This window comes from Spinacia oleracea, chromosome 2 (assembly GCF_020520425.1).
Source record: "Spinacia oleracea cultivar Varoflay chromosome 2, BTI_SOV_V1, whole genome shotgun sequence".
NCBI lineage: Eukaryota > Viridiplantae > Streptophyta > Magnoliopsida > Caryophyllales > Amaranthaceae > Spinacia > Spinacia oleracea.
In genome coordinates, this window is record NC_079488.1 from 15223758 (window position 1) to 15230512 (window position 6755).

Consider the following 6755-nt stretch of genomic DNA (forward strand, 5'->3'; position numbering starts at 1 on the left):
ACATCTAGGCTGGGTCAAGGTGATGTTTGCATGAGCCAAGAAAGATTATCTAGATTGTTTATATGGCATTATAACAATCGAAGCTCCATAAGAATATGGTATGTCCAAATGGAGAAATCGGAATCTATTTCGATTAACGATAATCACGACTATTTTCCTATATAGTTTCTAAATGATACTCTCAAGTGACTTTCACACTAAACAAAGTTGTCAAAGCTAAGGATAAGATGTCATAAGGATTGAACTTCGGTTCAGTACATCTTTTCAGTACATATATATCTAGGGTTGTCAAACCCAGTGGGAGTTAGTGTTTACATCAAACAAACTCAAGAATATATATATGTTTCTTTATGAGCGACTCATAGAAACAAAAGGTATTGATTCTACCACAAATCTGAGAATATATGGTTGTTGCTTAAGATAATGTCTTTTAGGAAACCATCATATTTCCAAAAAGTCAAGTGGGAGAAAAATGACCTCGAATGGACTTCGAGTCAAGCAACAAACAAGTGTAGGATACTTAGAAGCCTTTGGAAGAGCTCCAGGAAGACTTTAGAAGTGCTTCAAGAGAATCTTAATACTCAAAGGACTTGAGTAATGTCTTTATAGACACTAACGTTTGATGTTCAATACCTAGGTAAATTGTATAAGGAATAGAATTCAACCAAGATAGATACATAGATATCTTGAGGAATGAAAACTATGAAGACTTTGAAAAGTGCTTCAAAAACATACGACTTACAGGTTAGCTATGACGAATTAAAAATTCCCAACATAAGTGTGGTTCGAGGCCATACAAAATGGTTTGAGGCCATTTCATCCAAAGTACCTTCATCTTAAGGAATCAAATCTATGATTTGGTTGATTTGCATAAAGGGTTCACTCCCATTAAATTACAAACATGTTTTCTAAACATAGAACGTTGATTTGCATAAAGGGTTCACTCCCATTGGTTGCAAACATGTTTTCTAAACATACAACGTTGATTTGCATAAAGGGTTTACTCCCATTGGTTGCGAACATGTTTTCAAAACATACAGAGATGATATTGTATACACATACAAAAGAGAAGCTAGATTGGTGGTTAAAGATTGTAAACAACTTCACGGCGTTGATAATGTTAAAATCTTTTTCACCAAGTCGGAATGCTTGAACTATTTTGGATAAATCTAGAAATCATTGCATATGGCAATATGGCAATTGAAAAATGAAACACCTTACTCAATTGGACTTGTAGAAAGGAATTGTGTACATTACACAATGTAAAAGTTTTGGATGCTAGATAAAAGAGTAAGCTTAAGAAATCTATTCGTAGATTAAAGCATGCAAGTGGGAATTGGACCATATTTGTCTAAAAGGCTATTGAGCAATCATAGCTTTATGAAAATATGGATCATCTTATAGATGAGGAGTTTAGTGGGAGCCAAGTCAAGTTTATTGGTTCTATACATGAGATACATATCTCTGTATTGAAAATGACATTCAAATTCTAAATGGTTAGATTTGAAAGTATTTGTCAATATTAGAACCAAGGCGAAACTTAGAACATACTGGGTTAAAGATCTATTGGATAGGATCTAAAGCGTTGTTTGGATTCTGTAAAAGTAATTACTAAATCAAACACAATGGAGAGACTCAAAAGAGACTCTCAACCCATATGAGTAAGTCTAAGTTATGAATGCTTTAACTAAGTATAAAGCTAGGCTGTTATCACTAGAGTTAAGCATGAAGGACCTTGAAGAGGTGCCTTCACCTTATATCACATGGCAATGCCAAGATTTTAGCAAGATTCAGTATCTCTTGAAACAGAATAAAGCTAAAAGTCACATGGATGGATTTAAAATGCGAATGGTTTTTGCATTACAATCAATCATGTATGATGTGATATATAGATCGCCAAGATAACTCGTGAATATTGGATCGTGACGAGTTTATACCAATCTCTATTGATCTGGATCAAAGATCATTGGATTAGTATCAAGAACATCCAATACATTTGGAGATGTAGGATGAGCACTTGATAAGAGGTAGTGAAGATAACTAAAGTTTTGATGCTACATGCATTTTCCTTAGCAAAAGTTGAATCTTGTTGTTAGGCAAACCACGAACAAACACGGGCAATTAGGCGTCGTGATTAAAAGGTGGTTACATAGGTTCCAAACCATATGTGAATGCATGGGAAACTGAATCAATGATTAGTTTCCAAGTTCTCAGTTGAAAGATGTATCTCCCACATCTATGTGAACTGGTTGGAGCATTCCAAAAGGAAGCATCATTTGAAATTCTACATAATTGAAATGAATTCATTGTTGCCTAAGAAGAAATAAAAGGGAATTATTTTAGTGGGAGTTCTTCAATGAACTCAGGTTGATCACAAGTTTGCTACCTGGATGATTTTCTATTTTAGATATGATTATCTTTCTAAACAGCAACGAAAGACTAGATCATTCTAGAAACATATTCAAAGATCTTTTCATCTTACATCGAAAGGCTTTCGATAGAAAAGATGCTAAGGATAGCAAAGTATGATAAACTAAACCTCTGCATTGAATGATACACAACATTCATATGCAGATATGGAATCAAGTTTGAGTTCCATGAATGTTTTAAGTATTGGATGAAAGGCCTATATCTGTAAAACATTAAATGCTTGATTTTGGGTTAGAGGCCCACAAATTGGTAAGAATTTGGTTTAAACATTTATCATTTATGAAATTATATTTCATAGTTCATTTAATCTTGGTTTAGTATTAAATGATAAGTCCATGTGATTCAAATCATTCAAATGGGATGTCAAGATGGATTCTTCGACAAAGAAGCACCCATAAGTGAACTTGAATATTGAAGTCACAAAGGATCCCTAATCCAGGTCATTAAAAGGTGGACGACCAATGACTAATGAAGATTAGATTGCAAGTAGATTACTTAGTTCTGTTTCTTGAACTAGAGTGACTGGATGTCAGAATCTTTTACATAGATACTTATTGGATCTTGTATCGGATTGACCATGAGAACACTTTAAGAGATTAAAGTCATGTCATAGGTAGTTCTCATTGATGGTGATTAGAAACCGTTCCTCAGAACATGAGCGATTATGTCTGCTCGTTTGAGAATTAGTTCGCTTTGATACTAGCTAAACGTCCCACCGTAAAAGGACGCTATAAAAGCAGTAATTGGGCGTACTATGAATCAAAGTGAGTGTTCATAGATTGCAAGAATGGATTGTCCTCCTATCTTTGATAGGATATGGTGTTGTTGTGTAACAAGGCCTTTCGGAGAGTTAGATACTGTAAAATGCATGGCCGTGCTCAGAATGGTTAGGCTTAACCTTCTGCAAAAGTTTGACAGTTGAACCCTGTAATCCAAGAAACACTTCTGGACCTAATAAGGATGGCTTGGATCTTAACTTATGTTCAATAAGTAACACTAAGTGACAAAGGAATGTGGATGCACACTTGTCTGAATGACAAGTGGGAGATTGAAGGAAATATGTCCTTCACCCAAGGTGCATTAAGTCTAATACCAAGGTTCAGATTAATTGCGAACAATAATTAAGTGAGATCAAGTGATCGGAACAGCTAGCTGGAGCAATGCTTCCGATCAGTGAGTTCTAATGAATATTAAGCTCACAACTTACTCTTGACTGAACCTACAAGGTCACACTAATGGCATGTAACAGATCACCGGATTAAATGAATCGGAAATTCATTTAATAACTTTTCGGGAATTAGTTGGAAAACGTATTATACGATACGACCTTGCATCGGAATCGTATATCGTATCGGGAATATTCGTAAGCTAGGCGAAACGAATAAATCGTATCGTACGACGGTGATTCGTCGTATACGAAACGATAAATAATATATCGGAAATATATTAATCGCGGATACAAGGAGGCAATGCTGCCAGCCCAACGAGCCAAGGCGTGCAAGCGCGCAAGGCCCACTGGGCGTAGCAGCGAGCCAGTATGCAAGGCCCATGCCTTGGCTGGGCGTGCGCGCATGTGAGGAGTAGCAGCAGCAGCGCACGCAGCGCGGCCCAAGGCCCAGCGCCTGTGTGGTGCGCGCGTATGGGCTTGCTGTCCTGTTCTTGCCCTTGTGGCTTGGCCGGATAGTATTATAACCTAAGGGGTTATAATATTATTCTACACAAGTTTTTCCTAATCTATTACACATTTCATCCACACACATCAAACCCTTAAGAGGAGAGAGAAACCCTAATTCTCTCTCAGCCTCCATGGATGTGTTCTTCCCAAAAGCACAAACTCTTGAATGATTGTCTAAGCTACGATTATCAAGACGGATCTGAACATGTCGGTGAACCAAGTAGAGGAACAACAAGTGGAGTTCTTTGTTCGTGTTCGTTGACATATTATTGTGGAAAACACGCTTCGAATGTAAGTTTGCTTAATCTGTGCTTTATACATGTTTCCTGGCTTTGGGGATTGTTTCCGCACATGTTATTATGTTTAATTGTATTCCCCAACACAACTAACTTCATATTCAAGATTTCCAGCAACCCTTCCTGTTTAGACATTTCAACGCCTTTGCTAAAAGAGACCTCCGATTTATCATAATTAATTTTCTGTCCGGAAGCTGCTTCGTATATGTTGAGGATATCAACTATTTTTGAGTATTCCCGTCGGTTGGCTCTTGCAAATAGCAGACTGTCATCTACAAAGAAAAGATGTGAAATCTCAGGCCCTTGCCTGCTTGCCTTTGCTCCGTGGATCTCATTTTTCTCCACTGCCGAGCAAAGTAAGCAAGAAAAGGCATCAGCTAGCATAATAAACAAGTACGGTTAGAGGGGGTCTCCTTGTCGGAGACCCTGAGAAGGAACCACATACCCACAAACATGGCCATTCATAATGAAAGAATAAGATACTGTCGACACACACTCCATGACTATTCGAACCCAACGTTCACAAAAACCCATCTTTGACAGCAAATGTTGTAGAAAGACCCATTCCACTCTATCATATGCCTTGCTCATGTCTAGCTTTAAGGCTATCGATCCTTTCTTCCCTTTGCTCATTTTCTTCATGTGATGGAAAATCTCTAGTGCAATTAAAGCATTGTCCGTGATCAATCTTCCTGGAACAAAGGCGCTTTGGTTTTCGGAGATTACTCCTGGCAGGATCGATTTCAGGCGCATCACAATAGCCTTAGATACTATTTTGTATAGGACGTTGCAAAGTGCAATGGGGAGGAATTCTGCCATCGTGGTAGGAGTATGAACCTTGGGTATCAAAGCAATATTGGTGTTATTAATATCTCGTGGAGATCTATGGCCGTGCAGAATACCGCATACAAAGTTGGTAATATCATCACCAATAACGTGCCAAAACTTTTGATAAAAGATGGCATGCATGCCATCCGGACCCGGTGCTTTGCACGGGTGCATTTGAAGAATAGCCGTATGAATCTCCTCCTTTGTGTAGGGGCGCAACAGTGCTGCATTATCCTCTTCCGAAATCACCGGTTGTACTACCTCTAGAACTGCCTCACATGCCGATGTCGAGGGTTTATTAGAGGTAAATAATTTGAAATAAAAATCCTCTACCAGACCTTCTATCTCCTCTTCTTCAGAACACCATCTCCCACTATCATCCCTTAGTCCCTTAATCTCGTTCTTCCGTCTCCGTTGTGACGCCTTGTGATGAAAGTACTTGGTATTACGGTCTCCATCTCTCACCTCCGAAGCTCTAGACCGCAGGTACCAGTAAGCTTCTTGTCGCTCTAGCAATTCGTCAAGGCCTTTTTCAAGCCTTGTGCACTCTTCCACAGAGAACTCAGAAATATCGAGCCCTTGGGCTGTCTTTAGCTTCTTCTCGGCATCCTTTATTTTCTTGGAAAGATCATCGAACTTGCCCCTTCCCCATCCAGTGAGAGCACCTGACACCATGCCCAATCTTTCCTCCAAAGTTGCCCCCGAAGATGCCAACCATGCTCCGCGAACCACCCCTTCACACTCTTCATCTAGCAGCCACCCTGTTTCGAACTTAAACCCTCTCTTAGTCTTCCTCCTCTTCTTTTTTCGATTATTGGGGTCCGCAAACTGTAGATAGATTGGCGTATGGTCCGATTTGTAACGGACCAAGTGGCTCACTGTTGCTCCTGGGAATCGCGCACACCAGCTATGACTCCCTATAAATCTATCCAATCTTTCGCGAACTCGGTTCTCGGTTGTCAACCCACGCTCCCAAGTGTACCACTGACCCCCGTAACCCAAGTCCCGCATATCACATTCCTCCATCATATCTCGAAACTCCGGTATCGCGCGCCTAACACAGTCAGCACCCTCTTCTTTCTCTTCATAGTTTAGAATCTCTTTGAAGTCTCCTCCTACTAAAATGGGGATGATTACATTCTGGAAAATAGATCAAACCAGAGCCCAAGTTTTAACTTTAAAAGCCGAGTCTGCCCAACCGTAGATTCCAACAAACAGCCATTTCCCGAGTTCCTTATGCTCCACTTCTCCTGCAATATGATTGTTTGAAAAGGAAACTAGGGAAAACGAAATGTTTTCTTCGTTCCAAAACAAACATAGACCACCAGACCGACCCACACTACTCACTCCGAATGAGTTTGAGAAACCCAGCCTTGCTTTCAGATTTTCCGTAACCGACTTATTAACTTTTGTTTCAGACAAGAATACAATGTCGGGGGCAATGGAGATACACCACCTCCTAAGAGCGTTAACTGACCGGGGGTTGCCCATCCCTCGGCAGTTCCAACATAAAGTACTCATTGGGA